We start from the raw sequence: 11,418 nt of genomic DNA on the forward strand, positions 1-11,418 counted from the left end.
TGGACTCTGACGTTTGGTTATGAAGTGCAGATTAAAAGTGAAAAAATTTTAGAAATGTGGAGATTAAGGGGATGGGATCTGAATAAACTGAAAGAAACAGAGTTTGAGAGTTTCAGATGGATCATTAGGCAATGATTGTTTGAAATATGTGGAAGAAATGCAGTAGAAGATGACTGCGTAGTTTTGAGAAGTGAAATAGTGATTGCATGAAAGGTTCAGATAGGCAGTTAGGTCCAGAAGAAATCCTTTGATAATGTACGTGGTTTGGAATTTGACTGATGAAATGATGAAATGTAAAAATGCAGAAAATGAAGCAAGCAAAAGTGAATATAGAGGTCTAAAAAAAAGAAACAATGAAAAATCCAGGATGGAATAATGACAATATTATGTAAAGGATAGATTGCTACTCACAATGTAGCAAAGATGTAGGGTAGCAGACAGGCACAGCAAAAAGACTACTAAACACATTAGCTTTTGGCCAGAAGGCCTTCTTCTGAAATAGACAACCTACACATATATAGACCAATATTACGCTATCATATTTCTTTGTCAAAGTTGATTTGTCAAATATTTATGTCAAAGAAATTTGATGGTTTAATAGGGAACTTTGTCAAATCTCACCTGTTGTCAAATAAATATGATCAAATCTACGGCCTTGCAGTAGATTTGATCATAAAAGTCACTTGTATTCTGTTCATTGCAATGTGAAATGTTGCCACTTCAATCTCTAGCATCGCTGCAGCATTCTGTCACCGGTAGTGTGTTTGTAAACGTGGCTGTGAAGTTTAATTTGTGTGCGCAGTCAACTAGAAAATTAATAGAAAGCTATGAAGCTGATGAGGCACTTTGCAGAGTAAGGCGCAATGAGTCCAAAAATAGATTAAGAAGACTGGAGAGCTACAAAGAAATGCAGAGGTCATTAGTCAATTTTTCTGAGCTCTCCAGTCTCCTTAATCTAATTTTGTACTCAGGATGCACCACATTGTTAAGCGCATCATAAGCTTCATACATTTCTATTAATTTGGTAGTTGCGGGACACAAAATGTAATTATTACTTTGATCTACAATAAAAATAGTTCTTAGTGCACATAAAGTACATTGAACATTTATTTACCTTTAGATATTGGTCCTTTAGGGCTTTATAAATTGCTTCACATGTTTCAGGTATTATTTTAGTTAATGTGCACTGTTGTATTAGAGTGCTGTACTACAAGCTAGAGTAACTGTCTCCTGTAGCAAGAAATTGGAATCTTTCTGTGAGTCTGCCTGTAGAAGACATAGCAGTTCTTAAGTGAGTATTGTGCTTTGTGATATGACGAGACACTTCTCTGAGCAAATACTGAAATGTATGCTCATCCAGTCTTAAGTAATGTATGTACGACTTACGTCCTCCACTAGAAGCTCATGTAACAAATTTTGTTGAATGCTAAAAGCATGGCTTCACTCAGGTATGTCCCCCCCCCCCACCCCCCCACCCCCACCCCCACCCCTGCTTCTGTTCCAAATGCACGCACAGTGCTGTTGTGGTTCATGCAACTGCTGCACATAATAACAATTTGTTGTCAGTCACCTTGAACTTTAACGAAAAATATGATGACAGTGTAATACCCCTTTCTAATGCCACGCCAAATATCTTTCTCAAACAAATTTGATGAATATTTGATCATATCTTTGATCAAATCTTTGACGAAGAAATATGATAGTGTAATACAGGCCAAACATTCACACAAACACAGTTCACACGCAAGTGACCACTGTCTCTGGCTGTCAAGGCCACACTGGCTCACAGCCAGAGACAGTGGTCATGCGAGTGCGAGCTGCATTTGTGTGAATGTATGTCTATGTATGTTGTTTATTTCAGAAGAAGGCCTCCTGGTCAAAAGCTAATGTGTTTAGTACTCTTCTTGTTATGCCTGTCTGTGGCTCAATATCTCTGTTATATGGTGAGTAGCAATCTATCCTTTCCACAATACAATCTAAAAAATGGGTTTGATAGAGAGTGCAAATTTGTGAAACAGAAATGGCTAGAGGAGAAATGGAAAGCTGTTGCAGCTGTATGAATTTCAAGAGCTCACGTGGCAAGAAAATACTAAACAAAGAAGGGGAGGCTGAAAAATGGAAAGAATACCATATTTTACTGACTATAAGATGCACTTTTGTCTTCCAAAAATTGCCTTCAAAAGTCGGATGACTCTTATACTCAAAATTAATATAGAAATGTCCAGTATTCGATTTAAAATTCCCACCAGTCTTAAAAATGGCCATATATTCAAGGCTGTGGGAAACCTATTTCTATCAGACAACACTGGATTCATGTGGCAGAAGCAGTGCACCGATGTGACAAACATGAGTTGTGGGGATTCACAAGCTTGCTAACACTGTCTCCCTCCCATCCCACAATCACAAACCCAGAATGCTGTGTGCCTATGATGCGCCATTGCAGTCTGCACTGCCAGTGAACTTGAATTGAAAGTGATTTGTGTTATCAGTAACAGTACACAATTTTTGTCAGTAGCTAGTTTCATAATAAAGAAAAATTAAAAGTATTCATATGATGCTGGCTATAAATTGAAAGTAATAGTATAAGCAGAAGAAAATGGAAACTGAGCAGCTGAGTGGCATTTTGGCCCTCCATCAGCTGGAAAAACCATCAGGGATTGGTAGGGTAGTGAAGAAGAACTAAAAAAAGTGAGGAAGACTAACTGTGCAAGTGAGCTTTCCTGGGCTCCCTAAGTCTTCAGCCTCTGGTTTGGTTTAGATACATTGAAGACATGTTTGCCATTTGGGCACATATGAGGCTGACCTGTGAAAATTCTGGAGCTTCTGAATACCACCTCCCAACTAAATTTAACACAGTCCTATTCCGGATCCCATGCCACTTTCCTTGAAGTTGATCTCATCCTCACTGAAGGCCAGCTACACACTTCTGTTCACATTAAACTTACTAACAAACAACAGTACTTACATTTTGATGGTTTCCATCCTTTTCAGGTTGAACATTTCCACATTTCCTCCCATATAGTCTTAGCATACATGGCAAACATATTTGTTCGGATGCAGATTCTTTATAGCAATACACCACTATTCTCACCTCAGCCTTCACTGGACGTGATTACCCCACCAGCCCATCACATCCAATCCTGATATTGATGATCCCTCCGAAAAGCAACTTCGGAACACAACACATGTGACTCAGTATTATCCTGATCTGGGATGTATAAATCAGCTACTTCGACAAGGCCATGACTTCCTAAAATCATTCCCTGAAATGAGATCCATTCTGTCTAAGATTTTGCCCACCACACCTAGAACAACTTTTCGTCACCCTCTCAACTTCCGCAATATTCTTGTCAGATCCTGTGCTCCTTCTGGATCCATCTCCCCACCTTATGGCTCCTTCCTGTGACTCTTGCCCCCCCCTTCCCCTCCCCCTCCCCTCCCCTCCCCTCCCCTGCCTCCCAGGAAGACTTGCCCTATTCAACCCCTTGCCACCACCTATACCAGCCTTGTAACTGGCAAAACAATACTATCAAAGGGGGAGCCACCTGTGAAATGACATATCATATACAAGCTGTTCTGTAAACACTGTTTGGCCTTTTATGTCAGAGTGACTTCCATTCAAATTATCAGTTAGAATGAATGGGCATAGACAGAGGATGTATATTGGCAACACACAATGTCCTGTTGTAGAGCATGCTCTAGAACATGACAGTCATGATCTCGGTGCTTGTTTCGCCACACTCGCCATCTAGATTCTTCCCCCAGACACCAGTTTCTCAGAACTCTGCAGGTGGGAATTAGCACTACATGTCCTTGGTTCTCACTAGCCACTTGGCCTCAATTTATGTTAATTTCTTCCATATCTGCATTTCTTCACAGTAACTACTCCTTTCTTACTCTGTTTTAGTTTTCTGCATCTTTCATTATCTTACTTGTCTATTTTTTGCCGTACAACTCCCACCTCTGTTACGTACATTGCCCTTAGCTTTTCACTCTTTTTAACTCATGCTGGATGTATTAGCAGTAATCTCTGTCTTGCATTTTACCCTGTCTTCTACCTTGAAGCTCTCAAGTTTTCAAATCTCGTCTGGTGCAGTTCGAAGCTATCAGTCTTTCCTTCTCATTCCATCTGGTAAGTCTCCCCTGACCCACAGTTCTGGGTGACTTTTCTGAAATCTATCCCTTTTCCTAGATCTCTCCAGTCCTTTTCCTTTACCCCTCTGCCTTCACCTTCACCTTCACCTTTGCTGAAAGAAGGAGCCCCTGGCTCCAAAAGCACACATATTTATAACCTTCTTTTATGTGCATGTTCTGCTGTCACTTGGTGAAGAGGTTTTTTATCTCTACAATCAAACAAGTGTGTCAGTGAATAAAACAGTCATGGCATAAGTAACACTGTCGATGGCATTGAAGACCATTTTATACAGGGTGTTACAAAAAGGTATGGCCAGACTTTCAGGAAACATTTCTCACACACAAAGAAAGAAAATATGTTATGTGGACATGTGTCCGGAAACGCTTACTTTCCATGTTAGAGTTCATTGTATTACTTCTCTTCAAATCACATTAATCATGGAATGGAAACACACAGCAACAGAACGTACCAGCGTGACTTCAAACACTTTGTTACAGGAAATGTTCAAAATGTCCTCCGTTAGCGAGGATACCTGCATCCACCCTCCATCACATAGAATCCCTGATGCGCTGATGCAGCCCTGGAGAATGGCGTATTGTATCACAGCCGTCCACAATACGAGCACGAAGAGTCTCTACATTTGGTACCGGGGTTGCATAGACAAGAGCTTTCAAATGCCCCCATAAATGAAAGTCAAGAGGGTTGAGGTCAGGAGAGCATGGAGGCCATAGAATTGGTCCGCCTCTACCAATCCATCGGTCACCGAATCTGTTGTTGAGAAGCGTACGAACACTTCGACTGAAATGTGCAGGAGTTCCATCGTGCATGAACCACATGTTGTATCGTATTTGTAAAGGCACATGTTCTAGCAGCACAGGTAGAGTATCCCGTATGAAATCATGATAACGTGCTCCATTGAGCGTAGGTGGAAGAACATGGGGCCCAATCGAGACATCACCAACAATGCCTGCCCAAACATTCACAGAAAATCTGCGTTGATGACGTGATTGCACAATTGCGTGCGGATTCTCGTCAGCCCACACATGTTGATTGTGAAAATTTACAATTTGATCACGTCGGAATGAAGCCTCATCCGTAAAGTGAACATTTGCACTGAAATGAGGATTGACATATTGTTGGATGAACCATTCGCAGAAGTGTACACGTGGAGGCCAATCAGCTGCTGATAGTGCCTGCACACGCTGTACATGGTACGGAAACAACTGGTTCTCCCATAGCACTCTCCATACAGTGACTTGGTCAACGTTACTTTGTACAGCAGCAACTTCTCTGACGCTGACATTAGGGTTATCGTCAACTGCACGAAGAATTGCCTCGTCCATTGCAGGTGTCCTCGTCGTTCTAGGTCTTCTCCAGTCACGAGTCATAGGCTGGAATGTTCCGTGCTCCCTAAGACACCGATCAATTGCTTCGAGCGTCTTCCTGTCGGGGCACCTTCGTTCTGGAAATCTGTCTCGATACAAACGTACCGCGCCATGGCTATTGCCCCGTGGTAATCCATACATCAAATGGGCATCTGCCAACTCCGCATTTGTAAACATTGCACTGACTGCAAAACCACGTTCGTGATGAACACTAACCTGTTGATGCTACATACTGATGTGCTTGATGCTAGTACTGTAGAGCAATGAGTCGCACATCAACACAAGCACCGAAGTCAACATTACCTTCCTTCAATTGGGCCAACTGGCGGTGAATCGAGGAAGTACAGTACATACTGACGAAACTAAAATGAGCTCTAACGTGGAAATTAAGTGTTTCCGGACACATGTTCGCATAACATCTTTTCTTTATTTGTGTGTGAGGAATGTTTCCTGAAAGTTTGGCCATACCGTTTTGTAACACCCTGTATATGAAGAGGGGCAACAATGCTGATGGAGAAGAAGAAGAAGAAGAAGAAGAAGAAAGTTCAGATGATTTTCAGAGGATTTAAAGGTCAGTTTAGTTTTATAATTTAAGAATTTTTTTAGTCGGGCTTTGCAATCTAATAACAAAAATGGTCAAAAAGTTATTTTTTTAAAGCAGTCGCTTAGAAAATGAGGTTCCTCTCTAGTCGATAGCACCTTATCGTCCGTAAAATACAGTAAATAGGAAGGATATTTGAAGGAAATAGGTGTGAAAACAATATTATCGTAAGAAGTGAATGGAGTTGAGAAATGTGATACTGTGAGAGTAATTTGACACAGCAAAGAAAGACACAAGTCTAAACAATGTTATTTCCCCAGAATCATTAAAATCCTTGTCGGGACAAACCACAACATAACTGGCATAACTGTTCCACAGGAGAGAAACATTGTTGCAGCCTATCCCCGGTGCTATTCAGTATGTACATAGAGCAAACAGTAAAGGAAACAAAGGAGAAATTTTGTAAGGAAATTAAAGTACCAGGAGAAGAAATAAGAACTTTTAGGTTAGATGAGAGATTTAAGATGAATAGAAAAGAAGGTAGACTGTAGATGAATTAAATGAGGCAAGGCTGGGGAATTACATTATCAAATAATGCACTAAAAGTTATAGATAAGTTTTAGTATTTACGCTACCTGATGGCAGCCTAAGCAGAAAGAATGCAAAATGCAGATTGGTGATAACCAGAAAATTGTTTTCGAAAAAAAGAAATTTACTAGCTTTGAATAAGAATTGAAGTGTTAGGAAGTCTTTTCTGAAAGTATTTGCTCTGTAGCCTTATGTGGCAGTAAATGTGATTGATAAACAGTTTTGAAAGAAGACAGTAGAAGCTTTTGAAAAGGGAGGGCTGTAGAAGAATGCTGAAGATTTAATTGCTTGATTGGATAACTAATGAAGAGGCAGTGAATCACACTGTCGAGAAATTGACTATTCAGTTGAAAGGAGGCATTCTGAGGCATCAAGGCATCATTAATTTCGTAATGGATGGAAATGGCGGGTGGGGGAAGGGGGGGGGGGGGGGTAATAATGGTAGAGGGAGTTCTAGCGCAATTTGCTGTCAGTGAAGCAATATATTCTGACAGTGAAATTCGAGCCAATGTACAATTTGTTGGACTTAGTAAAGAAAACACATTGAAGATAGAATTTTATAAAATAGAAAAAGTCTTAATAAACAAATTCCTCAACCTGTGATTCTGAAAGTAGAGTTTTAGTTATGGCAGTTATGGAAGCAAAAGTGAGGAACCAAATAAACTTGGAGCATGACTTATGATTTTCATTGGCTTACACCGAATTGAGTATAAAGCAGTGTTAGAAATAAACAGCTTCAACTGGCTAATTGATTCATTATTTCTTGATTAATAAAAGAGCTACAAAATATGTGAGATTTGGTTATTTGGATGTTAACTAAGTATTCTCTTTGGAACACTATGAGTGAGTGAATGGATGAATGAAGGGAATTATATGTTTAGTGTTCTGGCACTGGAACGAAGAGGAAGAATGGAAGACGAGAAGGCAGTGAGGAAAGGTCAGCCGATAGCCCACTGACAAGGACCGCGCTGCACCAGGAGTGACCTCTGGAAAAAGTGAATATAAGCGCTACTCCTGCCAGCCTCAGTGGACATTAGTGCTCAGATCGGCTCAGAGTACGGGCATTAGTGGATGGTTGTGGACCACACTCGCGAAACAGATTGTAGTGATCCATATCAAGTGCTTACTTGGACTTTGTCTATAGTGAAGATTATTTCTGTTTGCATGTCACTTACAAAGTTAAGTATTATCAATCTGCTTTATAGAAATGAAACTACAAATGTTATTTGCTTGAATTGTTGTATAGCATTCCGAGAACACAGCATCCTTTAGGCACCCTATAAGCGAAGAGTGGGCAAGATCCAACATTTTGCTAGTTTAAATATAGGAGCATTAGATTTTTTTCCAAGTTTGTGAAAACTTTGTTGGACTACTGGGTGATACCTGATCTCATTTCATTCAACGATATGTCACATTCTGTAAACCGTATCATGAAAGAGAACCTTCAGGGACATGGAATGAGTTAAGTTACACATTAACAAGCAGAAGTAGCCATTGCAGCTTACATTTGTCAAGTATAATAACAACAGATTATGAGTAATCCTAATTTATATAAGTGTAGGTATATTGGTAGATACAAATATAATAATAGAAAGTCTTAGTGGAATGTAAATAATTTAAGGAATGATGGTAACAAATCACCAAATAAAAGAGCTGCCAAGTCACTGAAAGGCACATAAACTAGACTGAGAACTTTGCTAGCTTTCCGACAAATCCTTTTTCAGAGTTATAGAACGAACACACACACACACACACACACACACACACACACACACACACACACACACACAGAGAGAGAGAGAGAGAGAGAGAGAGAGAGAGAGAGAGAGAGCAAAACTCAAGGATGAAAGTAACTTTTGCATGATGTTTCACTGCCAAGTAACATAGCTTGATGACTATTGGACTGTATGTAGAAATAAATTCTGCAGTGTAATACAGAAGGCAACTGAAAGAAATATGCAGTAAGATGAACAGAAATGACACTTTTATTCACAGAAAATAATTATAATCAAGTCACCAGTGTCCCCCTGAATATTAAAAAATATGGCACATAGTTCTTAATAGAGTGTGTGATCACCAAGGATGGCATTGCATTTCTATAATGTGCTCCCATCCTAGCCCCAAGTTTGGTAAGGCCTTCTTGTGGTATGGAGTTTCATTCTGCCACCAGCAGAGTTGACACCTGCTGGATGGTCATTGGTGCATGTGAATGTGCTGCAATGTGTCTCCCCAGTGCATCCCACATATTCTTCATGAGATTTAGGCTGGGGGAGTAGGCAAGCCAGTCCACTCGCTGAATACCCTGCCATTCAAAGAGCTCCTCCACCTGGCACTGTCCAACGCATTTCAGGCATTATCATCCCTAAGAGTGGAAGTCAGAACTGCATGCACTCCTGAAAAGACACACATAAGGAAGGAGTATAATATCACAATAATGTAGACTTGCAAGTTTGCCACGTTAAAGAGATTTGGAAGTCAGAGTGATCATGCCACTTTATGCCTCCCCACCCCATAACACACAGGCCACCAAAGCAGTCATGTTTGACAATGTTCTTGGATGCATTATACATATGTTTGTACCTCTCACCATGTAAGCCATATAAGGATATGTCCACTGTTGTTGATCATAACTGCCAAAACTTTGAACATAGTACTGTCACCAGTCAACGTTATTACTACACTGTGCTCCTTCCCCATGTGTGTCATTTCAGGGGGTGCTTTTTGACCTGACTTCATTTTTATAGATGACCGCACTGAGCGGTGCCTATGAGGGAATTCTCGAAGTGAGAGGATTCGGTGAATAGACTGGGTTGCTTGTTTGCCTGACTTTAAATCCCATTGAGCATGTGTGGGATGCTTCGGGGAGAGACATTGCAGCATGTTCACATGCACCAAGAACCATCCAGCAGTTACCAGCCATGCCGATGGAGGAATGGAACTCCTCGCCAACCTTGTGGCCAGCAGGAGAATAGGTTGCAGAGCATGCATTGCTGTCCGTGATGATCACACACCATATTATGAGCCGTGTGCTCCCTTTTGAAAAGTCCAGGGGCCCGTAATAAACTGCAGTGACTTTAGCGTAATTATTGTCTTTGAATAAAAGTGTCATCTTGTTGTGGATTTCTTTGTTACCTCTTCACTATATTGTAGCAGTTTTATGTATGTCCAAGTTTCATTGAGCTATGTTACTTGGCAGTGGCACATCATGTGGGAGGGACTTTCATCCTTAATTTTTGCACACCAATGTAGATTTTTGCACCAGAATATAAAACTCCAGTCTAAAACATAACAGGGATGGAAAGTCAATTTGTAAATTAATTCCAAAATTCATCATAAATTCACTCTTAGAAGTACAAGTATCATCGGTATACATGTCAATATCTAAGGCACAGTCCACACTGGGATGATACAATATAGAATACAACACACTGCCGTACTGATTGCCTGATGCGATGTTTTCTTCCCAGTGGGATGATACGATATGCGATACAATACACAATGTGACTCGCTTTACAACAAGCAAGAAGTCAGAAAACCACATTTCAGTTTCAGTTGCAATAATGAGTTTTTCTGAAGAGGATGTTATTTCAGTTTGTCATTATCTTTAGTGTTCAAAAAACTGAAAACAAAAAGGAAATAATGGATACACCTGTACAATGCTATAAATATCAAACATAGTATGGCTATGGTTTCTCTTGAGGACTCTCGGCATGAACACACATTCCACTGTATGAGTCCAAACAGATTCCACTTTTTGGGACAAAGAATATCAGCTACTATGACAAAGCAGGACACAAATTTTCGACTAGTTATTTCTTCTGATGAGAAGCTTTTCATTACAATAAGATAAGGTGAAGAAAGTGTATGAATAATGTTTAAAATGTCAGCATGAAAACTTTGATTTTTTGTAAGGCCACAATGTGTTGTACTTTATTCAACGTGGTATGTATATAGACATACGGTTGCAAATTAATAAAGGTAGGATAGTATTTCTACAACTGTTCAATTTCACAAAGTAATATATGACTTGACTTGAGTAATTTTCAGAAAAAATTCTGGATTTAAAGTGAAATCAGGCACCATAAGTGGTGGAATCTTAGATCATAGTCTGAGCTCAAACTTAATGAGGTATCATGAATCATGTCAACCAGCATGGATTTCGAAAACACAGATCGTTTGAAACACAACTTGCACTTTTCTCACGACATCCTAAAAGACACGAATCAAGGCAGTCAGGTAGATGCAGTATTACTCGATTTCTGAAAAGCATTTGACCCTGTAACAAACCTAGGCTTATTATCAAAAGTACGAACATATGTGGTATCAGACGAAATATGTGATTGGATTGAGGATTTCTTGGTAGGGAGGCCACAGCATGTTAGCTTGGATTGAGAGTCATTGACAGATGTAGGAGTAACTTCAGGTACACGACAGGGAAGTGTGTTGGGTCCTTTGCTGTTCATGTTGTATATTAATGATCTTGTGGACTATATAAATAGTAACCTCAGACCTTTCCAGATGATGCAGTTATCTACAATGAAGTACATTCTGAACGAAGTTGTATAAATATTCATTCAGATCTTGATAAAATTTCAGTGGTGCAATGACTGGAAACTTGCTTTAAATGTTCAAAAATTTAAAACTGTGTACTTCACAAAGCGAAAAACTCCTTATCCTATGAATTTGATATTAGTGAGCCACAGTTGGAATCTGTAAACTTGTACAAATACCGGGGTGTAACATTTAGTAGGGGCGTGAAGTGGCAAAAT

The sequence above is a fragment of the Schistocerca serialis genome, chromosome 4, assembly GCF_023864345.2.
Source record: "Schistocerca serialis cubense isolate TAMUIC-IGC-003099 chromosome 4, iqSchSeri2.2, whole genome shotgun sequence".
Classification (NCBI taxonomy): domain Eukaryota; kingdom Metazoa; phylum Arthropoda; class Insecta; order Orthoptera; family Acrididae; genus Schistocerca; species Schistocerca serialis.